Below are 27,196 nucleotides of genomic sequence, written 5' to 3' on the forward strand. Positions count from 1 at the left end.
GATAAAATCACTGCAAATGACAATGTCCATACACAGACATATGAATTAGGAGCTGGAGTAGAATATTCAACCTGTGCTCCACCATTCCGTAAGGATTCAGCTTAATTGATTGCGGCTTCAATTTCATATTCCCACCTATGCCAATACTCTTTGACTTGCTTGTTAGCCAACAATCTATCCACCTATGCCCTAAAAATATTTTATGAACCCTACCTCCACCACTCTCTGGATAAGATGCATTGCAGTATTTCACCAAAACTCCCACTGTGTTGACACCCATGTCCTCTACCATCAAGAAGGACAAGGGTGACCACCTGCAAATTTCCCTCCAAGGCTTGGAATTCTTTCACCATTCCTTCACCATTGTTGAGTCAAAACTCCCTCTCAAACAGCACATAGGTGTGCACACATCCCAAGGACTGCAGCAGTTCCAGAAGGAAATTCACCGCCCTCTTCTCCAGGGGAAGTTGGGCAATAAAGGCTGGTCCAGCCAGTGATACCCATATCCTGCATGTGAAATAATAGTCATACAGATTTCACAGCATGGAAAAACGCCCTTCAGCCCATTGTGTCTATTCTGATCATCGGACATCATCTATTCTAGTCCCACTTTCCAGCACTTGGCCCATAGCCTCGTGTGCAGTGGTGTTTCAACTTTTCATCTACATAGTTCTTAAATGTCTTGAGGGGTCTTGTTTCTACCAAGCTTGTAGGCAGTGAGTTCCAGATACCTAGGTGAAAAACAAAAATCCTCAAATATCCTACAAACCTTCTGATCCTAACCTGTAAACACTGTCCCCTGGCTTATCAGCCCTCTACCAAAGGGGGAAAAAGTTTCTCCCCCTGTCTACCCTCAGATGTTCAATTAGCGCCTCCCCAAACACCCTCAACCTTTTTGACGAAAATGAAAAATTAATGTCGTCAGATTAAACACTTTTTTGAAGAAAGGGCTGGGGTAACCTCCAATCACCTCGGTCATACCCTGAGGAGGGTAAATAACGTCCTTTTGAGGTGGCTCCTCGGCGTCGCTCTCACACCGTCTTCTCCCACCCGGCCGCCGTCACCATGACAACGCGCCGCCGCTGACCAGACCCACCCGCGAGTATCGTGCCCCTCTATTGGCCGGCACCGCGTCACGTGGGCCATCTCCACGGCAACCGGGGCAAGCGATCGCCGTTAGGACTGTACGCTGGGGACTCGGTGCCCCAGGGCGGCCGCCGTTTTAATTCCAGAGAGCGCGACGGACGGGGTGAGTCTCTCCATCCTCGTCCGGGCGACCACCTGCCCCCACACTCCCACCATTGGCCGGCCAAACTGTCGACGGTTCTGATGAACAGTCGCTCGCCGCACCCGAAAAGTTCACTGTGCTTTCTTCCCACTAGATGCTGCCAGACTTGCTGAGTTCCCCCAGCAAGCGCTGGTTTTTGTTTCAGCATCCGCAGTTCTTTGCTTTATTGAGCTGTCAATCTACACCTCCACTGCCGGTCAAACCATCCCCGACCCCCAGTCCCCCTTAAAGCTGCTGATTTTAATAAAACTGCTCGCAAAAACACAGGCCTGTCACTGTCACTCCGATCCAGATGAGCTCCCGGTGATTAGTCTTTCGCAGCTCAAGGGCAACGCCACATCTGATTTGGAGCAAATCTCAGTCCATGCTTTTCATTTGTGCATGGGATGTGAGCGTCTGACCTTTGTTGCCCAGCCATCAACTTTCTTTGAAACTCAGTGGTTTGCTTGGCCATTCCAGAGGGCACGAGAGTTCACCACAATACAATGGGTCACATATGGAAGCCATATTCAATAAAATGGCAAGAAAACCCTCCCTAAGTTAGTATCAGAGATAATGGGAACTGCAGATGCTGGAGAATTCCAAGATAATAAAATGTGAGGCTGGATGAACACAGCAGGCCAAGCAGCATCTCAGGAGCACAAAAGCTGACGTTTCGGGCCTAGACCCTTCATCAGATGAAGGGTCTAGGCCCGAAACGTCAGCTTTTGTGCTCCTGAGATGCTGCTTGGCCTGCTGTGTTCATCCAGCCTCACATTTTATTATCTTGGAACCCTCCCTAAGTTAGATGGTTTCAATGATAATCAGTGGTAATTCCCTTGTCACCATGATTGAGGTTATAGGTTTTAATACCAGATTTATTGATTAATTTCAAAGGCCTTAAACCCACCCGTATTATTTTAAGAGTGTCTTGCAATTAAAGATGAATTTCCTGAAATGGATTGCAAGCAGTTCAATAATGTGAGGACAGTATAAAACATTGTCCTTTATTTTCATTTTTCTGTTTTTGAGAATCACTAAATTACAAACCATCGGGAAATGTTGTTTTCCTTAGTAGGACAGTTAGATACAATTGCTCTTGCAAACTGTGACCTCTTGGTATAGTGACAGTTTTTATTACTCATGTGGGCTGCTTTGATGTACTTCAATCAATAATGAACAAAGTTATTTGTATTTCAACAGAAATTTTTGATCATAAGTTTCAACTTCCAACAGTTCCATCTTTTCATCAATCTTGGCATTTAAGCTTTCTTGACTAGTACAATAATTAAAATTCATAAACAATCTTAATGACTTATTAATCATCACAAGCTTTCCCATCATAAAATGCAGAAATAATTGGAGTAGGAAAGAATGCTCCTATTTTTAAATGGCATTTTTAAATTTTTTTTGTTGTTTTCAGTAGTGATGTAAACTGACTAAGATTTTCCATCCATTTAGGTTAATGTTGTGGAACACATATCTGTGATTTTTATTTTCCCAGCTGGTGTTAAATTGGCTTCAAGAGTAAGGAGAAGATTGCATGGAGGTATTTCTAAATTGTGTTACAAAATCATGAAGTCAAACAGCATGAAAACAGACTCTTCAGGCCAACTCGACCATGCCGACCATGTTCCCAATCTAAACTAACCACTGCTTATATTTGGCCCATTTCTCTCTAAACCTTTCCAGTTCATGTACTTATCCAAATGTCTTTTAAATGTTGTAACTGTGCATGCATCCACCACTTCCTAAGACAGTTCATTCCATACACGAACCACTCTCTGTAAAACAAGAAAATATCCTTTTTAAAACTTTCTCCTCTCGCCTTAAAAGTACACTCCCTAGCTTTGAACTCACGCACCCTTGGGAAAAGACCCATTCTATTTTTCTTATCTATGCCACTCATGATTTTATTATCTTCTGTAAGGTCACCCCACAGCCTCCAATGGTCCAGTGAAAAAAGTCCCAGTGTATCCAGCTTATTTTTGTAATTCAAACCCTCCATTCCCAGAAACATCCTAGTAAATCATTGCTGAACATCTACAATTTAATAATACCCTCCCTATGGCAGGTCAACCCACAACTGGACACAGTACTTCAAAAGAGGCCTCACCAATGTTCTGTACAACCTCAACATGATGTCCGAATTCCAAGACTTAAAGAACTAAGCAATGAAGTTAAGCATGCTAAGTGCCTTCTTAGCTACCCTGTCTACCTGTGACGTAAATTTCAAAGAATTATGTACATGAACGCCTAGGTCTCTCTAAACCCAGAGCCCTACCATAAATTTGCATAAGTCTTGTCCTTGTTTGTTTTACCAAAATGCAATACCTCACACTTATCTAAATTAAACTCCATCTGCCACTTCTCAGCCCATTGACTGAATTGATCAAGATCTCTTAGTAATCTAACCATGATTTCTACTGCTGCCCATCCCCTGTCCTTGCGCTGCTGTCTTCGTGGTTTTGTCTTCCTGCAGTATTTTGCAAAGTCAGGAGCCATTTCTCTTATGCTGCAGTTTCTTTCAATTTATCTTCCACTTCTGACTGTATATTGACTGTCAAATTCTCCACCATTTCTGTCCTCCAGTGTAATCTCATGCATGAAGGACAAACACTTCACATACAGGTGGATCCTGTCAAACAGCACCTCCCTTCGGCTGTTCACAACAGACAAGGCACTGAATGTACTTGGCCAACCTATGCTTTCAACATCCAAAATACAGTTTCCAATATTAGGAGTGATTCTGTAATTGGACAGCATTGACTAAAAATCCTGACTATTACTTTGTCAAAAAATTTCGGATTATTAGTCAGGCTTGCAATTTGACATGCATTTGAGGATGCTGAAAGCTTCATATATTAGAACATAGAACAGTACAGCACAGAACAGGCCCTTCAGCCCACGAAGTTGTGCCGACCATTGATCCTCATGTATGCACCCTCAAATTTCTGTGACCATATGCATGTCCAGCAGTCTCTTAAGTGACCCCAATGACCTTGCTTCCACAACTGCTGCTGGCAACGCATTCCATGCTCTCACAACTCTCTGTGTAAAGAACCCGCCTCTGACATCCCCTCTATACTTTCCTCCAACCAGCTTAAAACTATGACCCCTCGTGTTAGCCATTTCTGCCCTGGGATTGATGGACAAGGCTTTGTCCTTTTCAGTCAGAAAGAGTATGTGCACAAAAGAGTATGTGCATCAAAACAGATTCCAGATATTCTCCAGTTCAATACCTGGGGTAATACTTTAATCAATCAGAGCTAACCTGTCTGGTTCAAATTTGAGTATTATGAATCGTTAGCTGTCAGTCATCACCCAACTTCTGTATTCCTCATACTAAGGCCTCCACCTATCAGTAGAGTATTTAGCATTTAACTCACGACCTCATCTCTCCCAGGGATGCCGACCTTGAAGAAATTCTGCTCCTCTCTCCGACAGAATTTCCGTTTCAATCTTTCTTCTTGTCCACCAGCATTAATTTATCTGTCACTTCTCATGTTTGACGAGGTATTTGCTAAAATTCATTTCGACAGCCACATCACATTCCTCAATGACTGCCTTGGCTCAGACGCGCCCCACGTGAATTCCAAATCAAGTTTCATTGTTTGTGCTTTGAATCCACCCAGGTTCGTAGGTATCTCCATGATGTTCAATGTTCCACCGTCAGCTGTTCCCGCTGCATCCTGAGATCTACACTCAGTGCTATGCGTTGTCATATGCACACTCTTGACCTTACCAACAGCACCACTTCACACTGACTCAGAGCTGCACTGGTCTCCAGTTCCACTTCACCTCCTGACTCATTCAACGTGCTAACAAGAAAGCTTCTCTTTTCCTTTCAGGCATCAAGGCACACAAGATGTACAATTCGGAAATACCTATGGCACTCCAGAACCTTCCTCCCTCCCCTTCCCTCTGACTCCATCCCCTGCCCCAAGCCCACCTTCTGTTGCATATTCATTATCCCTTCTAACCTTCCAATCTCCGATACTGAACGTCCTGTACTCAGCAAAGAAAGATCTCAGTTTTATTCCTCTGCATCCCCACCTTAATGAATTTCAGGCATGACATGACTTCTGTTGTCTTCGCCTCCATGCCCATTTCTTTGGATAAGAATCCCCTCTTTCTCCCTCAGACTCCTTGACCTACTTCCAAAACTCTTCTTTCACCTGGACCCTTCCCTCTGGCCTTTTATCTGCGCTCGACCTGCTCATTGAGAATTGTTGACATGACTTACTCGTCTCAATTTCTCTGCCCTCTCACCCATTCCAACCTATCACCACGTGAACTGACTATACTCCATGGTGGCATAGCAGCAGCTGTGAATTCATTGGGAGCTGCATGTGTAAACCTGCAGACTGGCAGCTCTGCCTGTAGGGTCTTTTTCACCCAAACAAATCAGAAGTGGAACTCGTCAACCCTCTGAGCAACTGAACAGTCCTTTTCAGGATCTCACTACTTGCTTTCCCTTATATTGGGAATGGGCTGATAAAGGGCTCACCTCCTCGAACAGCTTGCCATGGCTGGCATGGTTCCCTTCAACACAGTCACAATTCAATCTCCAAAGAAAGTGAAAACGATCATTATCGGTGCAACAAACATGCCTATCCACGTGGACAATTAACAGCTGACAGACGCTACCCTGCATTTGCCCCTGCTACTCTGAAAGTGTTTACTTTCAGTTATTTACTGGATTCACTTTCAAAATGGTTGCTAAATCTGCTTCCACCAACTTTTTAGGCAGTGCATTTTTGATCACAATAATTCACTGCATGAAAGGAATTTTCTCAATCTTACCTGTACTTATTTTGTCGATTACTTCAAATCTGTATCCTCTGGTTAATGACCCCTCTGCCACTGGAAACAGTTTGCTTGGTCAAAATCCTTACTGCCTCAAACACCCAGATTGAATTTTTTAAAAGTAACTCCCAGTTTCTCTAATCTTCCCACATAACTAAGGTCCCATATTCATTGATATAGCACTGCCAATAAATCTCCTGTGTGTTCTCTCAAAAGCCTTGGCATTCTTCTTAAGGTATACAAAAATTGAAAGGGTAAAAGACCTTACGTTTATCTACTTAATAATATCCACTTTATATATTTCAAAAACCTAAGAAATTACGTGATAAAATGTAATTTAAAACATCAGACCCATTTCTTTCACATCCCACGAACAATCTGCACTACCATTGATCCTTTGAGGGGGAAGAAAGTGAAAGGATAGTAATATAATTCTTCCTCAGTGTGTTTTGGTTCTCTTTAATTTGAGACAGTTCCTTTAGCACATTACTAAGCCAGCCAGTCACACCTTTCTCCACCATGTGGGAAAGAGAGATGTCACTTGTATCACATATTACAGAGGAAATTGTTTCAGACTGAGGTAAGTGAAACATAGGATATTTGAAACATAATAACTGGAGGAAGCCATTCACTTCCTTGACTCTGTTTTGCCATTCATTTAATCCTGGTTTCCCTGTATGACTCTCTGTTGAATTGTCTTTGCTCTCCAATATCCCAACTTAAGTAGAATTCTGTTGGACTCTATCTTAAAATTTTCAATCAATCTCCACAACCATTTGGAGATTTCTGGTAACCTTATTGTGAAAAAATGTGCTTCCTGATTTCACTTCCACTGTCCCACATCCAATTTTAAATTTTTTTCTGGATTGCCATCTGCCAGCTGAAATAGCTTCTCTGTATCTCGTATGACAAACATCTTCATTATATTAAACAGCTAAATTGGATCACTCCTGAATCGTTTAAACCCAAGGTAAGATCACCTAAGATAACAAACTGTAGAGCTGGATGAACACAGCAGCCCAAGCAGCATCTTAGGAGCACAAAAGCTGATGTTTCGGGCCTAGACCCTTCATCAGAAAAAGATCACCTAAATCAGGCTTGGGAAACCAGTTGGACCAAAGGGCCTGTTCCTGTGCTGTATGGCTGTGACTCCAAGTAGGCAAATGTACAGAATATTTTCTACAATTTGTACTGGACGTCTTTCTTCATAAGAAGCCAATTAGGAAAGAATTACTGTTACAGCCAGTGATGGGAAATGAATTAGGATGAATAATGGAAGGAAATGTCAAGGCCATCTAGGCAATAGCTGAAGTAATGTCATAAGATTTAAATAATGATTGACAAAAAATGATCAGGCAGGAATACTGTAAGCTGGTAACTATGCACATCTGTATTTAAATATAACAATTACCAAAAGGATAGACTAGTAACAATAGGCTGATGGTTCTAGAATGAGAATGGAATTAGGGAAGATAAACTGAAACAAACATATTGGCAAAGAGATAGAAGAGCGATGGGAAATATTTATAAAGAGGATCAACAATGTTCAGGAGAAATATATTCTACTCCCAAACAGGAACAAACTAGCCAATAAGAAAAAACCATGGTGAATAAATAGAGAGAAGGTAAAATATGAAAGTAAAAAAGGCAAGTGCAAAACAATGAAGGAGAAGTTGACAAAAGAAAATACAAAGAGGTTAGGAGAAGTCTAAAAAACTGCAAGATGAAATTATCAGGAAAAAACAAGAGAAAATAGTAAAAGTACTCCATGGACACGCAAATAAAAAGAATCAGCATGGGTTAAAGCCACTAAATGGTAAATAAGATAATTGCACAAGTAATGATAGTAAAATGACTGAAATATTGAACAATTATTTTGCCTTGGTATTCACCATGGAAAATAAGCTGGTAGAAATAACATTCGAAAAAGACATAACAAAGATACAGCAAACTTTGTTTTCAATAGCACCTAATGAACTGGAACTCTCGATAAAACGGCAAAAATTGTATACCTCAAATGTCATGGAGTTTACTGTATAATTCTGTCCAATTATTGTAATGTTTAATTTTTTGCTGCATTGTAAGTATACTTGTTCAATCAAATGGTCACACAAAGTATCAACAGTCCATTCAATTTCGAGTAACTTCATCCTCAAGTACTGCGATGTCCAAATAGTCAGTGCGAGTGAGAAAGTTCTCTGCTGGTAAGTTTTCTTTAGGGCAGAGTTGTTACTTGTGATTTATGCTGCAGAATAAAATACAGTCCACCTCATCGCTGGGCCTGGGCCAGGAGAAGACACCTTCCGCTGAAGTTGTTAAAAGAAGGTAAGGTACCAAACTAAAGTAATAATAAGTAAGCAAAATACAACAGTGATGTATATACCTGGGAATTATGTTTCTTTTGCTTAATGTGTGTTTTCACATTAATTATGTGGATCTCTTGATTATCTGGAATATTTGATCAACCAGCACACACCTGATCCCATAGGGTCAGATAATAAAAAGATTGCTGTATTAAGATCTTTAAATTAGAAAGAGAAGAGCTAATTAATAAACTAATTAAAATTCTAAAGGATAACATTCCTGGTGTATTTGGTTAACACATACACATATTTAAAAAAATCTAGTGAACCAGTAGTGTAAAAATAATCGTTTAATAGGATTCTAGCACCAGAGGTTTGGACAATTAATGGTATCGCAATGTTTAAAATGGAAATGAATCATATTCAAAGATCAATAGACCATTTAGCTTGAATTTGATACTTAAATTTGTTCTGTTGTGATCCAAGCTGTTGTTGATGTTGTAAAAAAGCAAAATCCAGGCAAAAATCTGGTTTGATGGATTTTTTTTATTTGTCAAGGTAGTCTTCTACCAAAACATGCAATGTAGCTGATTTGGTTTAAACAGTTTATTACTGAAAAGAAAACTTAAAATAGAAACAACCAAACTATTACATATGAAATAATTTGAAACACACAGTAAAAATACTGTTCCCAACACTGAAATAACAAGGTGTAGAGCTGGATGAACACGCTGGATGAAGCAGCATCAGAGGAGCTGGAAAGCTGATGTTTTGGGTCTAGACCCTTCTTCAGAAATGGGGGAGAGGAAGGGGATTCTGAAATAAATAGGGAGAGAGCGGGAGGCGAATATAGGATGGAGAAAGGAGAAGATAGGTGGAGAGGTGACAGACAGATCAAAGAGGTGGGGTTGGAGCCAGTAAAGGTGAGTGTAGGTGGAGAGTTAGGGAGGGGATAGGTCAGCCTAGGGAGGATGGACAGGTCAAGGAGGCAGGATGAGGCTGGCAGGTAGGAGATGGGGGTGGGGCTTGAGGTGGAAGGAGTGGATAGATGGGAGGAAAGACAGGCTGGGGAGGCGGGGACACGCTGGGCCGGTTTTGGGATGGCTTCGGATGTTTTCGGGGGAGGGGAGATTTTGAAGCTTGTGAAGTCCACATTGATACCATTGGGCTGCAGGGTTCCCAAGCAAAATATGAGATGCTGTTCCTGCAACCTTTGGGTGGCATCATTGTGGCACTGCAGGAGGCCCAGGATGGACATGTCATCGAAGCAGTGGGAGGGGGAATTGAAGTGGTTCGCAACTGAGACGTGCAGTCGTTTGTCACGAACCGGGCGTAAGTGTTTCATAACGCGGTCCCCTAGCCTCCACTTGGTTTCCCTGATTTAGAGGAGGCCACATCGGGAACAGCACATATAGTATATCACATTAGCAGATGTGCAGGTGAACATCTGTTTGATGTGGAAAGTCTTCTTGGGGCCTGGGATGGTGATGAGAGGGCAGGTGTAGTACTTCCTGCGGTTGCTTGGAAAAGTGCCGGGGGCGGTGGGGCTGGTGGGGAACGTGGAGCAGACAAGGGAGTCATGGACAGAGTGGTCCCTCTGGAAAGCAGATAAGGGTGGGGAGGGAAAAATGTCTTTGGTGGTGGGGTCAGATTGCAGATCGCGGAAGTGCCTGAGAATGATGCATTGGATCCGGGGTTTGGTGGGGCAGTACGTGAGGATGAGGGGGATTCTGTTTTGTGTATTATTGCAGGGAGGGGGTGTGAGGGATGAGTTGCGGGAAATGCAAGTGACACGGTTGAGCATTTTCGACCACTGTAGAGGGATAGTTGTGGTCCTTGAAAAACGAGAACATCTGGGATGTACGGGAGTGGAATGCCTCATCTCGGGAGCAGATGCAGCAGAGGCGAAGGAATTGGGAATGGGGGATGACATTTTTGCAGGAAGGTGGGTGAGAGAAGGTGTATTCTAGGTAGCTGGGGGAGTCGGTAGGCTTGAAATGGATATCAGTTTCCAGGTGGTTGCCAGATGGAAACAGAGACATCCAGGAAGGAGAAAGAGGTATCGGAAATGGCCCAGGTGAACTTAAGTTTTGGTGGAAGGTGTTAGTGAAGTCGATGAACTGTTCGAGCTCCTCATGGGATGACTTCATGCAGTCATCGGTGTAATGGAAGAAGAAGTGGGGTATAGGGCCAGTGTAGCTTTGGAAGAGGGATTGTTCCCCATATCCTACAAAGAGACAGGCATAGATTGGGCCCATGCAGGTACCCATAGCCACCCCCTTTGTCTGTAGGAAGTGGGTGGAATTGAAGGAGGAGTTAGTAAGGGTGTGGACAAGTTCAGCTAAGCAGATGAGGGTGTCAGTGGAGGGGGTCTGGTTGGACCTGCGGAATAGGAAGAAGCAGAGGGCCTTTAGACCATCTGCATGGAGAATGCAAGTGTATAGGGATTGGACATCCATGGTAAAGGTGAGGTGTAGGGACCAGGGAATCTGAAGTTTTGGAGGAGGTGGAGGGTATGGGTGGTGTCACTGACATAGGTGTGGAGTTCCTGGACCAAGGGGGAGAAAATGGAGTCGGGGTAAGTGGAGATAAGTTCCGTGGGCAAGAGCAGCCGGAGACAATGGGTCGACCAGGGCAGACAGGCATGTGGATTTTGGGAAGGAGAGAGAAATGGGCGGTGCAGGGATGGGAAACAAAAAGGTTGGAGGCTGTGGGTGAGAGGTCACCTGAAGTGATGAGGTTGTTGATGGTTTGGGAGATGATGTTCTGGTGGTCAGGCGTGAGGTCATGATCAAGGGGGCAGTAGGAGGATGTGCCAGAGAGCTGGTGCCTGGCCTCAGCAATGTAGAGGTCAGTGTGCCATACTATAACTGCACCTCCCTTGTCCGTGGGCTTTATGGTGAGGTTCGGATTGGAGCAGAGGGAGTGGAGGCCTGTACGTTCTGTGGGGGAAAGGTTGGCTGCATGTTCTGTATTACTTTACAGTGTTCAAACGCCAGAGAGAAGCCTTTACTATAGCACCTCCGTAGGTTTAAGTTAATGTTTCTGTCCATTCTCATTCTGAAGAGTTTGCTAGCTTTTTCCTTGATTATTCACACAACTAAGGTTAGATTTTCTCAACTACTAATTACTCAAACCAACCACGTCAAAGTCTGGAACTTCCAAACTAAAATCCTTACACTAAGCTAACCTATTTCCTAACAGTTCTTCAGGAGAAACTGTTTCACATATCTAGTCTCCTCCAGGATCTCTGCAAAGTGAAATCAAAAGTTTTCCAAGCTAAGAGTTTTCAGAAAGAAAACACAATCCTGAACCTTCTGAACAGAAAATAAGCCCCGACTGTCCTACTTGTTTAAGATAAAAGTTTCAAAATTCTGACAAGGTTATCACTAACCTCCTATATACACAAAGACCAAAACCCACATGTCACTAGTTCAAAACCCATACTCTAAAGTAAATGATATTGAAATATATATAAATGACACACCTTCCATCACAGTTCAAACTTTGTAGTTTATGGCCTAACAAAGCCATAAAAATGTATAGAGTACAGATGTTCATTCCGAGAGGGGTAGAATTAAGAAGCATGGAAAATTATGTTGACCTTGCTATGATAGAATACATCTCTTTAAATTTTGCCCTTGGGTTTTTAAAATGGGGCCCAGGCCCTAGTCAAAGGATTTTGGGAGGTGGGGGCCAGATCAATACATATGTCTGCATAACGTGAGTTGCAGTCACTTGCCTACATGACCCAGTGTGCGGTATGAAAGCCTGAATATAGCACATGGAAGCAACATGAAAGAGAGCCCTCATAACATTGAGTGTAGCGCAGACAAAGAAGAACATAAACTGAAACGCTGTCAATATCGCGGCACTTCTGAGGAGTCTAGAGTTCAGAGAAGCTAAATCAGCCTTTGATAGCTCAGTACCATTGAGGAGTTGGTACACAGTGAAAAACCTTCAGCAGCAATTGTTCCATGCTGCTGAAGAATTGAAGCACAGAGAAGCTAAAAATATTTTCCATCTCATTGAAGCTATATGCTCCATGAATATGTTGGAGCAGTTGGGTAAAGAAAGGTCCATGAACACTTGTTGTCTGTTAAAGAGCCAGGATCATGCTGGTGATTTGATTTTGACAGCCCTATAAACTCAGGGTGGCTGATGAGATTGATAAACTGGGTAGTGAGCAGTTGTTGGGATACTCTGAGTTGGAGCAGCAATTGAAGGGAAATCAGAGGTTATATCCTCCAACATTAGGGATACCAACCACACAGGGTTGAGTTTCCGTGAATGGAGTTAGGTTTCTATGATGTTGTTGGAGCTGTACTCATTCAGGCAGGTGGAGACTATTCAAATACTCCAGTGCCTTATTTGTGGACAGGCTTGAGGGAGTCAGAGGTGAGTTAGTCACCATGGAATTTGCAGCATCTGACCAGAGAAGATGACAGGTGTATAGCCAGGAGCACTATGAAAAAGCATTGTAGTACTTGCTGGAGTATTTCCCCACCATGAGGTCGTAGCTCTTGCCAGCTATAGAGCAACCCGATGAGGAGGAGGAAGAAAGGAGAAAGCAACCAACACAACCCATTTTTGGCCTGGCTGCCAATGGTCAACTCATACAACTGCCACACAAGTAAACATAATTTTGTAAATTGCTAAAGCAGGAAACAGGACTTAGTCTGAAATCACAATTCCATTGTCAATTTTTGGAGGGTATTGAACTTAGCGGTCTTAGAACAGTAAGCACAGTACAGGCCCTTCGGCCCACGATGTTGTGCTGAACTTTTACCCTAATCCTAAGGTCAACCTAACCTTCACCCCTACCTGTATTGTCATCCACACGCCTATCTAATAGCCGTTTAAATGTCCCTAATGAGGCCGACTCCACTACCCTCTCCAGCAATGCATTCCACGCTCCGACCACTCTCTGAGTAAAGAACTTACCTCAGACATCTCCCCTATATCTACCTCCACTCACTTTAAAACTATGCCCCCTCGTAATAGCTACCTCCACCCGAGGAAAAGGTCCCTGGCTCTCTACTCTATCTATACCTCTGATCATTTTGTACACCTCTATCAAGTCACCTCTCATCCTTCTTTGTTCTAAAGAGAAAAGCCCTAGGTCTCTCAGCCTTTCCTCATAAGACCTTCCCTCCATTCCAGGCAACATCCTAGTAAATCTCCTCTGCACTTTTTCCAATGCTTCCACATCTTTCCTGTAATGAGGCGACCAGAACTGAACACAATGCTCCAAATGTGGCTGAACCCGGCTTTTGTATAGCTGGAGCAGAACTTCACAGTTCTTGAACTCAATCCCTCTATTAATGAAAGCGAACACACCATACGCCTTCTTAACAACTCTATCCACCTGGGTGGCAGCTTTCAGGGAACTGTGGACATGAACCCCAAGATCCCACTGTTCCTCCACACTGCCAAGAATCTTTTCACTAACTCTGTATTCTGCTTTCAAGGTTGTCCTTCCAAAACGAATCATTTCACTCTTTTCAGAGTTAAACTCCATCTGCCACTTCTCAGCTCAGGTCTGCATCCTATCACTGTCCCTCTGTAACCTAATACAGCCGTCCGCACTGTCCACAACGTGACCCACCTTCATATCATCTGCGCACTTACTAATCCAGCCTTCCACTCCTACATCCAAATCATTTACAAAAATTACAAATAGAAGAGGACCCAGAACAGATCCTTGTGGTACACCACTCATAACTGAGCACCATGTTGAATATTTTCTGTCCACTACCACCCTTTGTCTTCTAAGGGTCAGCTAATTCTGAATCCAATCTGCCACATTTCCCCCAACCCATGCCTCCTTACCTTCTACATGAGCCTCCCATGGAGAACCTTATCAAACACTTTACTTAAATCCATGTATACCACATCCACAGCTCTACCTTCATCCATGTGTTTGGTCACCTCTTCAAAGAATTCACTAAGGTTTGTGAGGCATGAACTACCCCTCACAAATCCATTCTGACTATCATGAATCAAACTGCGCCTTTCCAAGTGATCATAAATCCTATCTCTCAGAGCCCTTTCCAGTAATTTGCCTGACATAAAACTAACTGGCCTGTAAATTTCTGGGGTTATCCCTGTTCCCTTTTTTGAACAAGGGAATGATGTTTGCCTCTCTCCAATCTTCCAGCACTATACCTGTGGACAGTGAGGATGAAAAGGTCATCGCCAAAGGCCCTGCGATCTCTTCCCTCGCTTCCCATGGAATCCTCGAATAAATAACATCAGGCCTGGAGGACTTATATATCTTCAACTTCCTCAAGATTCCTAGCACATCTTCCTTACTAACTTTGACCTCCTCTACCCTGCCAGCCTGTTTCACACTGTTATCCTATCCAACTAGGTCCCTCTCAGTTGTGAATACCAAAGAAAAGTATTCATTAAGGACCTCTCCTGTCTCTTTAGGCTCTGTGCACAAATTCCGTTTACAATCCTTGATTGGCCCTACCCTTTCTCTGGTCATTCTCTTATTCCTCACGAACGTGTAAAAAGCTTTGGAGTTTTCCTTGACCCTATCTGCTAAGGTTTTCTCATGCCCCCTTATAAGCCCTTTCTTCAGCTCCTTCCTGGATAACTTGTATCTCACTGGACCCTTTTCCGTTCCTTGTTTCCTAAACCTTACATAAGCATCTTTCTTCCTCTTAGCCAGTCATTCGACTTCTCTTGAAAACCAAGGCTCCCTCAATCAACTGCATCTTCCCTGCCTGCTAGGGACAAACATATCGAGCACACGCAGAATGCATTCCTTAAACAATCTCCACATTGCAATAGTGCTCATCTGTTCCAATTTTATGTTACCCAGCTCTTGCCTGACAGCATTGTAATTACCCTTCCCTCAGTTATAAACCATTATCTGCTGTATGTACCTATCCTTTTAAAGTAACAGAGTTATGATAGCTACCGCCAAAATGCTCTCCTACCTACAGATCTAACATTTGGCCTGGTTCATTGCAAAGCACCAAATCCAAAGTGGTCTCTCCTCGTGTTGGTCTATCTACATACTGTGTCAGGAATCCTTCCTGAACACACTGGATACTCCATCTAAACTATTAAAACTAAAATGCTTCCAATCAATATTTGGAAAGTTGAAGTCACTCATGATTACAACCCTGTGACTTCTGCACCTTTCCAGTATCTGCCTCCCAATCCGCTCCTGTACTCCTCTGCAGCTATGAGGAGGCCTGTAAAAAAAACTCAACAAAGTGACTGCTCCTTTCTTATTCCGGACCTCAACCCAAACTGACCCTGTAGACAGATCATTCTCAAACTGCCTTTGAGTAGCTGCTTTACTAGCCCTAACTAGCGATGCCACTCCCCCGCCTCTTTTTTCACCGTCCCTATTTCTTTTAAAGCATCCAAATCCCTGAACTTCCAACAACCGTTCCTGTCCCTGAGTTACCCAAGTTTCTGTATTGGCCACAACATCGTAATTCCAAGTACTGACCCATGCTGTAAGTTCATCTGCCTTACTTCTGATACTTCTAGCATTGAAGTATACACACCTCAGACCATCTGTGTGTCCACAATTACACTCTGTAGACTGCATTTCTTTATAAACAACCTCACTCCCTGCTGTGATAATGGGAACTGCAGATGCTGGAGAATCCAAGATAACAAAGTGTGGAGCTGGATGAACACAGCAGGCCAAGCAGCATCTCAGGAGCACAAAAGCTGACGTTTCGGGCCTAGATGAAGGGTCTCGGCCCAAAACGTCAGCTTTTGTGCTCCTGAGATGCTGCTTGGCCTCTGTGTTCATCCAGCTCCACACTTTGTTATCTCACTCCCTGCTGTGTCTGTTGGAAGGCTGAATACCTCATCCTCTGAATTACAAATCCAGTTCCCCACCCACAGCCAATCTGGTTTAAACCATCCCATATAGCCCATACTTCATACTATTTTGTATATAATTTTCTGAATACATGGTTTATTTTAATATAAGAAATATTTTCACTTTACTAAACTTAAAACTATTACCTCTGACCATATTTGCAGGTGTTTCTGAAATTATCCTCCATTGTTTCTCAGTATTCTTTACTTAGCTTTCAGCAGCTCATTAACATATAAAGGTGGAAACTAATCTGTAGCCCACACTTGTGCATTAAAAGCAAAAGCAAAAGAGGAAGTTATAGACAACACAGAATGGAGCTAGAGAAACACAGTAGGCCAGGCAGTGTGTTGACATTTGAGGGCAGGACTCCTCGTCAGAAAGGATGTTTTAAGGAAAGTTACAAATTATCATAGGATAGCTGTTGCTGTGTTGTTAAACAAATGCTTCATTCCACCAATTTCATAAGCAGTTAACTAACCATAGGAAAGAGTCAAAGATGGGCTTAATGCATCAGGTGGCTACGTACTGCTGGCTGTTATCAATATGCAGTAAAACCGGGTTTCAATGTGTGATTAGTGACATTACTCATAGGATCTAAAGCATTTGATTGTGCAGAAATAATTATTCGGTAGAAGTCACCAAACTGTGAAGGAGAACTAAGCTTGCACGAATGAAACTTCATTAATATGTATTTAAAGTATCTTGGCAAGTGAGCAGAAAACTTTGGCACACGTAAATAGTTGACATATGGTTACGACCTCCTTCCAGTTAAGGATTTAAACCAACATTCTTAGCATTTTCAGAGTCCTAAAGGGTAGCTATAAACACAACTCATTATTATTACAAGATGATGAATAAGGCAATGCATAGTCATTAAGAGAGGACAGGAAAAGTGCTGGACCAAGAGTGGTGAGGTACCACAAAAGGTCAGCAACCTTGTGCAATGAGGGAACAACAAGAGGTGAGAGACCATGGAACAGTAAGGGACTACAGATGGCGAGGGATTGCAGATGGTGAAGGATGTGAATGGTGACGGACCATGATAGGTGAGGGAACACGATGAGTGAGGGACTATGAGTAACCATAGGCAGTGAGAAACTGAGAGTGGTGAAGAATTAGAAATGGGTGAACGCAAAGTGTGATCATAGAGCAAGAGCAATGATGCACAAGGAGAAAATGAAGACCAGAAACCGGTGAGGACCAGGAGTTGTTTATGTAACTTAATGAGTGACTTTGAAGAGATATCTGTTGGTCATCAGTTCCCAGTGGGCTCCAACTGTTAGCTCTGGCTAGGTCTTGCCCAGAATTATCCAATAATTTTATGCATCACTCTGGTTCCAGCAATGGTATGAAGAAAAATGTCAAGAACAGTTTGCGGTATATCATCTAGGGCCAAATCCACGACTGCATAGTGTTTACATTACTTATTCAAGGGAAAGCACACTCACCCTTTTCAGCAAACACTGCACCTGTCAGCAGCTTCACTTCTCGATTTAACACGTCAGATGTGTTATAGTCCCTATGAATCGATCAAAATAACACCTCATTATTCTCTGTTGGTGTAAGCCATTGTAAATGTCATTTTTACATTCTTTTAGCTGTTGTATATGTATTCATATTCCTGAGTGTAAATGCAGAACTAATTGAAGGAAAGTTAATCTCGAATATGTAGATTTTTGAAATACTGTTTGCTATTGACATATTGGAGAAAATGTTTGCATAGTGAATAATCAGCACAGCTGAACTTTTGCCTCCTCAATTTTACTCTTCCTGAGTCTAATGTCTAATTAAAGACAGAACTTGCATTTATAGAGGGCGTTTTTCAACATTTGGATTTCACAAGGTGCTTCACAGCCATTTAAGTTACTTTGGGAATTAATCAAAGTGGGAGGCAAAGTCCCACAAATAGCAATGTGCTTTTATCATAAAGTTGTGATTTAATATACTTACACTTTTCAAGGGACATAGAATTGTAGAATCCTTACATACAGGGCAGGCAATTGGGCAAATCAAGTCCGCATCAATCCTTCAAAAAGTATCTCACCCAGACCCACACTCCTCCCCTATCCTAGTAACCCTGCATCTTCCATGGCTAATTCACCTAACTTACACATCCCTGGACAATATGGGCAATTTAGCCTGGCCAATCCACCTAACCTGCACATCTTCAGACTGTGGGAGGAAACTGCATATTTTAATCTAAATCATTTTAATACCTCAGGCCAGAATATGATGCATGAGACCAATGATCTGTTACTCAGTCCAAAGCATCAAGAATATAGGTCAGATGTTCTGTCCTTACCCCCAGATGAAAATGATCAGTTTCATCTACAAATAGATAGCCCACATTATTATTTCACCATTCCATGTGTGTGATTGATATGTTTATGTCTGAGAAAATAACATGACAGTAAAAGGGTAAGTTTGGCTGATAAATCAGGAAATTTCCCCATGTTTCTTCACATACTGCCTTTGATCTGTTAGATCCAGCTGAGGGGGCAGACAGGGTCTCAGTTTTACATGTGAAAGACAAAATCCCTAGCATAGCTATAGCTCCCCCCTTCAGTACTACCCTGCGAATGTCAACTGAGATGTCTACAATATAAGAGTCTGCAGTTGCTATCAGTAGCACAGGAAGTGTTGTGGGGAGGCAATTGGGGACCATTCCTACAAATTAACTGTTTGAATTGGGTTAGAGAAGGGGAGAGAAAATGGATGGAAGTGAAAGAGTGAATGGCACTGGATGAAAAATTGAATGACAAAGTCAAATAGGGAAGCGGGGAAACTAAGTGAACTTAGAGACAAGGGAAATGGGGAATTAAGAATGGGAGCGGCAACAATAACCCTGAGAGTTGTTGGGGTAGTAGTGGTGTCGCTGAGTATTGGGTGAGGTTGCAGCTTAAGTCATCATCACACTGCATTCACATTGAAAATAGTTGTTGCATGCTGCTGTAAGTTTCAGTTTTCTGTTCATATCAAACTTAATAATGCAATGCAATCTTAACTTTCTAACAGAATAAATATCAGGAGCATGAACTCTGACTAGTTTTGCTTTCCATAGTCAAAAGGCAATGGAGTCAGCTATAAGATTACAGACATTGTTTGCTGAGGCCAGTTGACACGACAAGATGGGCTATGAGGTTGAGATTTTCTGTTATTTCTCACATAGGACTGCACCTGATCTCTTTGCAAAAGGCCACCAGAGCAAATACCAGCCACAAAATCACTATCCAAGGACCTCAGAAAGTGCCTGAGCATGGGCTACAGCTAATGAGATTTGTGCTGCATTCAGTGTAACAGCCTGATGATGATGTTTATTTTGTCTCAGATTAAAGGATAGCCTGAAACATGACCTCCTAGATCGTATACTGGATGTGATTTGAAATAGAAAGAGCTATTAGATATGATATAACAATATAGAAGGATAGTTCTTACTTGAATCTTGTGTTTTATTACTCTGCTTAATGTGACAGTATAAATGGAACTTTGTCCTGCGCCTAACCTAAACTTAACCTGCTTGTGGAATGTTTAATAGAACAGTGTAGAATGAACGTTATTCCATATTTACCATCTGCTGAGTATAAGAATACAATGGGCAGGGAGGTGGGGTGGAATTCCTGAATGCAATCCATACAAAGATAAAAAGTTATTCACCTAGCAGAAACCAGTGGCTTTGAGGGAGACCATAAGACACTTGAGCAGAATTAGGCCATTTGGCCCATTGAGTCTGTACTACTATTTGATCGTGGCTGATATGTTTCTCAACCCCATTCTCCTACCTTCTCCCTGTAGCTCCTGGTTCCCTTATTAATCAAGAACATATCTGTCTCTGTCTTAAATTCACTCGATTGCCCTCTGCGGCAATGAGTGTCACAGATTAACCATCGTCTGGCTGAAGAAATTCCTCCTCATCTCAATCCCTTCACTCTGAGGCTGTGTCCTTGGGTCCTAGTCACTTTTAGTAGGGAAAACATCTTTTCCACATCCACTGTCTCCAGGCCTCTCAGTATTCTGTAACATTCAATCAGATCCCCTCTCATTCTTTTAAACTCCATTGACTGGAAAGAGTCCTCATCAGCTTCTCATATGAAAACCCCTTCATCCTGGGATCATTCTTGTAAACCTGTTCTGCATCTCTCAAATGCTAACACATTCTCTTTAAACACAGGTCCAAAACAGCTCATAATATTCCACATGCAGTCTGACCAGAGTCCTATACGGACTCAGCAGTACATTTCTGCTCATGTATTATAGTCCTCTTGAAATGAATGCTAACATTGTATTTGCCTTCCTACCTGCCAAATGAACCGGCCTGTTTGCCTGAGAGGAATCTTGAACTAGGACTCCCAAGTCCCTTTGTGCTTAAGATTTCTGAAGCCTTTCCCCATTTAGAAAATATTCCACACTTCTATTCTCCTTACCAAAGTACATAATCTCAGACGTTCCACATTGTGTTCCACCTGCCGCTTCTTTGCCCACTCTCCAGATCTAAGTTGTTCTGCAGTCTCCCTCCTTCCTCAACATACCTACCCCTCCAACTATCTTTATGTCATCTGCAAACTGAGCAAAAATATCTTCAGTTCCTTCCTTCAGACCATTAATGTATAAAGTGAATATTTGTTGTCCCAAAATGGACCCCTATGGAACTCTACTAGTGTCTGGCTGCCATCCTGATAAAGGCCCCTTTTTCCCTATTCTCTGCCTTCTGCCAGTCAGCCATTCTTCTATCCATACAAGTACCTTGCCCGTAACACCATGGGTGCTTATCTTATTTAGCAGCCTCCTATGTGGCACCTTGTCAAATATCTTCCAGATATCCAAATAGATTGTGTTCACTGGCTGTCCTTTGTCTAGGTTGCTTGTTATCTCCTCAAAAAATTCTAACTGATTTGTCAGGCATGACCTCCCACTGATGAAGCCATGCTGACTCAGCCCTATTTTACCCTGCACTTTCAAACACTCAGCAATCTTAGCCTCAATAATGGAGTCTAAAATCTTACCAATGGTCAGGCTAACCAGCCTATAGTTCTCTGACTTCTGCCTGCAACCCTTCTTAAACATGGGTGTTACGTTTGCCATTTTGCAGTCCTTTGGGACCCTACTTCACTCCAACGGTTCCTGAATGATTACCACCAATGCCTCTACGATGTACTCAGCCTGCTCCTTCAGAGCTTTGGAAAGTAGTCCATCTGGTCCAGGTGACTTATCCAGCTCAGACCATACAGCTTCTCTTGCATCTTCTTGGTATGGTCACTACACTGACTTCTCTCCACCAGTTTATTGCTGGTGTCTTCTACCGTGAATATTGATGTAACGTACCTATTCAGTTCTTCCCCATTAGTACTTGTTCAGCCTCATTTTCAAGTGATCCATTATCTGCCCTTCTCTTACCTTTTAGATTTTTTTAAAAATCTTACAAATATTTCTAGCTAGCTTACTCTCATCTTGCATCTACCCCACCCTCTCCCCCAACCCTGCATTGCTTTTATAGTTCTCCTCTGTTGGTGTTTAACAGCCTTCTAATCCTTTGGCTTTCCACCAACCTTCACCACAACCTATGCTTTTGCTTTTGCTCTTATGCCGTCCCTAACTTCCATTGTAAGCTATTGTTGTTTCTTCTTCCTGGGATGAATTTCTGCTTTGCCTCCTGAATTACCTCCAGAATCTCCTGCTGTTGTTGTCTTCCTTTCTAATCAACTCTGGCCAGCTCATCCCTCATGTCTTCATAATTGCCTTTATTCAGTTGTAATGCTGGTACATTTGATTCCAGCTTTTCCATCTCAAACTACAGAGCGAATTCTATCATATTATGGTCACTGCCCCCTAGGGGTTCCTTCACTGTAAGCTCCCAAACCAAGTCTCTTATTGCACATTACCAAATCCAGAATCGTCTGCTCCCTAGTGGGGTCTACCACAAACTGCTCCAAAAAAACCATCTTGTAGACATTCCATGACTTTCTTTTCTTAGGGTCTGCTAGCAACATGATTTTCCCAGTGCACCTGCACATTGAAGTCCCCCACAACTGCAATAATAGTGCCTTTCTTACATGCCTTTTCTATCTCCTGGTTTATTTTCTTCTTCACATTCTCACTACTGCTGAAAGGCTTGTATATAATGCCCATCAGGCTCTTTTTTTTTCCCTTTGTGGTTCCATAACTCTACCCCACAGATAATCTATGGCCTCCCACTTTATATCACTTCATGCTATCAACTTAATTTCATTTCTCATTAGCAAGGCAACCCCACCCCCTCTGCCTACATGTTTGTCCTTTCGATAGGATGTGTATCCTTGGATGTTTTGTTCCCAGCCTTGATCCTCCTGCAGCCACGTCTCTCTGATACACAAACATTGTACTTAGCAATTTCAAATCTGCACTACAAGCTCATTGACCTTGATTCATATGCTGTGTGCATTTAAATACAACACCCTCAGTCCTGCATTGAGTGCTCCCCTTCTCATAGTTGTCTCCGTATCTGTTGTGCATGAAAATAGATTCATGACCTTTTCCATACTCGCAGTCCTATTACTTGTTCTGAGCACTTTAATAATCTCTCCTGAGTCCTCCATCCTTCAATTTCTTTCTATAATTTTACATGCAACTGAACCCACCCTCACACTGTTTAACTTAAAGTCCTATCCAGATCCCTAGTTACGCAATTCACCTGGACTCTGGTCCCATCATGATTCAGATGAAGCCCAGGCCATCGGAAAAGCTCCCTCCTTTCTCATTGCTGGTCTCAATGTCCCATGAATTAAACCTGTTTCTCCCATTACAATGGTTGAGTCACACATTTACCTTTTTAATCTTTTGGCCCATGTTCTAATTTACTCGTGGCTGAGGCAGTAATTTGGAGATTTTAATTTAACCCTTAGCTGCCGATATTCCCTCAGCAGATCCTCCATCCTGTTTCTACATATGCTTTTGGACCATAACAACTGGATCTTCCCCTCCAACTCCAAGTTCGACTGCAGTCCAGATGAGATGCTCCTGAACCTGGACACCAGACTAACAATAGCCTTCGGGACTGTCAATCCTGGCCACAAAGAACAGTATCTATTCTCCTGATTATATGATCCTCAATTAAACAATATTTCTCTTTTCTCCCCCTTCTTGAATGGCTTGCTGTGCCATGGTGCTGTGGTCAGTTTGCTCATCATCCCTACAGCCTCCTCTGTCATCCATACAGGGAGGAAGAATCTCTAGCCTGTTCGAAAAACTTTCAAGGGTTCAGGCTCCTCCTGGATCCCTCTACCTGTCTTTCTCATTGTCACACCCTCCTGTCCCTGACCACTGACCAAATTCAAGCTAGTTAATCTAAGGGGTGTGATTGCCTCCTGAAAAACAGCATCCAGGTAACTTGCCTCCTCCCTGATATGTTGCAGTTTTCAAGAGTGTAATTCCTTTATTCATTTACAGGATGAGGTTGTTGCTGGCTAGGCAGCATTTACTGCCCATCCCTAATTGTCCACAGTGCAGTTAAGAGTCAACCACATTACTGTGGGTCTGGAGTCACATGTCAGCATGACCAGGTAAGGATGGCAGTTTCCTTCCCTAAAGGGCATGTGTGAACCAGATGGGTTTTTCCTAACAATCGACAATGGGTTCATGGTCATCATTAGATTCTTAATTCCAGACATTTTATTGAGTTCAAATTCCACCATCTGACATGGTGGGATTCGAACCCAGGTCCCCCGAACATTATCTGGGTCTCTGGACTAACAGTCCAGTGATAATACCACTAGGCCATCGCCTCCCCATTGTAATACCTAAATTACAAAATTCTCCCAGGAAATTCTTTCAGAAAGATTAATATCAAGGGACAACTGATCATTAGCAATTCAGAGAATACTTTAGCATCAGGGATCTCACTTTCAAAAACTACAAATTTACACATATGAGAAGAAAGAGCATTAATAAAATTTGATTATGTAGCCTTGGGAGTACAAAGGGATCTGCACTTCTTTATGCATGAAACCTTCGACAGTCAATTTGCACATAGCAAGAGTAACATGAATCTCTTTTCTTAGCTTTTCCCATATTGTGTGGTTTTATACACAGGGGGAGGAAGAGGAATATTTTTCATAATTTTCTTTTTATTTTCTGTGCTTAAGCTGATTTTTTTTTTCAAAATTAAGTTTTCCTTTTGAAATAGCCTTTGGTGTGCATTCTCCAATCCTCAGATTGTGCAGTCCAATACAAAAATACCCTCAGGGAACTCCTTAGGGTAGACTGAAGTATGGTTTCCTCGTGCATTAAAACCTGGAGGATGATTGTCACAACACACACAAGCATAGAAGGAATTAAATATAGGAAATGAAAGAAGTTGTAAACATACAAAACAAGAATAGAAGTAGAGAGATAATGGGAACTGCAGATGCTTGAGAATCCAAGATAACAAAATGTGAGGCTGGATGAACACAGCAGGCCAAGCAGCATAGAATAGAAGTAGGCCATTCAACCTCTCAAGCCTGCTGTGCCATTCAATAAGATCGTGCTGTCTCAGATTCCTTGTTCCTATCTCTCCCAATGACATTTGATTCCCTTGCACAGAAAGAATCTATCTACCTCTTGTTACGACAGGTTCCTGGATAAGTGTCCTAAATTTCTTTACAATTCCAGACAGGATAACCCCAAATGATTATTATAGTGACTGTGATGAGGTTAGCCAAGTGGACCTCGTAGAATATGTATTCTTTGATTAGGGCTGTTAACCTGGTCCAATTAAGGAGCCCTGGCTGACAGATAAGGAGAGTCAGAGGCTCTCTTCATCTGAGAACTACCTCTGAGGAAGCTGGATCAGTGTCAAGGACTCCCCACATGCAAATAAAGGGTGATTTGGTGACGGGATACCAGCCTCGGTGCAGTTATTCCAGTTATACTTCCAGGTGAAGATGAACATATTGAGTAAAGAGTAACTCTTGTTCATTCAACACCTCTCTTATGTAAACACAACCTTAATTTCATTGAAAAATTATCCCTTCCATCATTTTCACTCTTCAAGAAAATGTATGTTTTCAGTCAGAGCCAATTTAACATGTCGTTCTTGACTTAAGGAAAAGGTGAGTTTTTCTGCAATTAACACAAGAATAGTTAACAAAACATACAAGTGCAGACAGATTAAAAGTAAGAGGTGAGCCCAAAAAGTAAAATATAATAACAGAATCGGTCTTTGGCCTATCTGTGACAAATTGACTGTGAAACGTTGCAGCCATAAATTTGGTAGTTGTTTGGAAATGCTTGATTCTGTAATCAGCTGAAAGGAGTTTGTCTAGTTTCCTTCAACAGTGAATTTTCTAATAACTAGTTTTCAGTGATAAAATCAGAGACATTTCCAAGGGTGGAAAGGTTAACTAGAAGAGGCCACAGGGGAGATGTGGAAGATTCAGGGACAAGTGCAGCAAAAAGTTTTCATGTAGCAGGTGGTGGGTGCCTGGAACACACTGCCAGTGGAGGTGGTGAAATCAGGTACATTAGCAATCTTTCAGGTGTATCTTGAAAAACACATGAATCGGAGGTGAACAAAGGGATAGAAACTGCAGATGGTCAATAAGTAGTAGGTCTAAGTAAGGATTAGGAATTGGTGCAGGCTTAGTTAGCCAAAGGGCTACATTGTATTATATTGTACTCTTGCATATAAGAATGACTTTATTTTGTTATCTGAACATGCTGGGGTTTCTAGAGGAAGTTCTCAGCTATTTCCATTCACAGCACACTTTGGCACAGTGGAGCTTAAACTGCAAACCAGCACACCATTTTACCCTTCCAGGAATGCACATGGAAGAGCGGCTAAAGACCAAACTGCACTCTAGCATACAGAGAGTAGTTAGTTTTTAACCCCTTGCCTTGTGTATTCCTGTAGGGATAAAATATAAACATCTTTCCTCCAAGACAGCCTTTCTTTCAAATCATATCATGCCTGCCATCTTCAGTAGAACCACGAGAAATCACAGTTCAGTTTTTAAATGGCATATCCTTCTTTGAAAGTTACTGTCTGAAGTTCCCTTGGCACTATTCAGATGTGACATTCCGTGATTCTGCTCAGGACTCATTGTAGTTCACACAGGCATTTTAGATAGTCACTGAATTAAATCCTTAGCCATCTTTTTGGTTGTTCATCCTCTAGGGGAATTCAAAACTAGAGGGCATAATTTTAAGGCGAGAGGAGAAAGATTTAAAAGGAACTGAGGAGAAAATCTTTCACACAGAGGATGGTGAGTATATGGAATGAACTGCCAGAGGAAGTGGTAGTTGCATGTATGGTTATAGCATTTAAAAGACATTTGGACAGGTACATGCGTGGAAAAGATTTAGAGGGAAATGGGCCAAACACAGGAAAATGGGACTAATTTAGGTTGGGAAACCTGGTCAGCATGGACGAATTGGACCGAAGGGTCTGTTTCTGTACTGTATGACTCTAGTTTCAGTAATGGTGGCCATGAATTATTGCAAAAATTTATCTGGTTCCTAAAATTCCTTTGGGGAAGGAAATCAGCCATCTTGATATGGTCTGGTCTACAAACCCACAGTAATGTGTTTGATACTCAACTATCCCAGCAAACCATTCAGTTTAAGGGAAATTAGGAATTAGCAACAAATGTTGGTCTTATCTGTAATACTCACATCCAGGGGAAGTCCCTGCTTAAAATTTAACTCTTTGACCAGACATTTGGTTACCTCACTTAACATCCCATAATTTTGTTTTATACTATGTTGGTGCAGTGCCTTAAATGTTTCACTGCTGTAAAGATGTGATATAAGTGTAGGTTTTTGGAGAGTGTGGACAAACAGAGAATTCCAATGTTTCCAATACTCTGAGCTGTAGCAAAACCAACCAACAGAATTTGTTTCAGAGATAATGGGAACTGCAGATGCTGGAGAATCCGAGATAACAAAGTGTGGAGCTGGATGAACACAGCAGGCCAAGCAGCATCTTAGGAGCACAAAAACTGACGTTTC

General features: G+C 42.2%; 1 protein-coding gene and 1 long non-coding RNA gene across 3 annotated transcripts in view; one reads left to right on the plus strand and one right to left on the minus strand.

Moving 5' to 3' along the window:
- hydin (HYDIN axonemal central pair apparatus protein) overlaps positions 1 to 1,187 on the minus strand; it is a 654,146-nt gene extending 652,959 nt beyond the window's left edge. The window contains exon 1 of the mRNA XM_059651568.1: positions 971 to 1,187. The gene's annotated coding sequence lies outside the window, so the exon portion shown is untranslated. The remainder of the gene's footprint in view (positions 1 to 970) is intronic.
- Positions 1,147 to 19,557, plus strand: LOC125459739 (uncharacterized). Of its 2 annotated transcripts, XR_007249100.1 has the most exons (4): positions 1,147 to 1,249; positions 2,772 to 2,816; positions 8,328 to 8,401; positions 19,407 to 19,557. It is a non-coding gene; the product is annotated as an uncharacterized LOC125459739 (long non-coding RNA). The 2 variants fall into 2 exon arrangements; XR_009446768.1 differs by lacking the exon at positions 2,772 to 2,816.
- Positions 19,558 to 27,196: the final 7,639 nt, after the last annotated feature.

Source organism: Stegostoma tigrinum, chromosome 16, assembly GCF_030684315.1.
Source record: "Stegostoma tigrinum isolate sSteTig4 chromosome 16, sSteTig4.hap1, whole genome shotgun sequence".
In the NCBI taxonomy this organism is placed as follows: domain Eukaryota; kingdom Metazoa; phylum Chordata; class Chondrichthyes; order Orectolobiformes; family Stegostomatidae; genus Stegostoma; species Stegostoma tigrinum.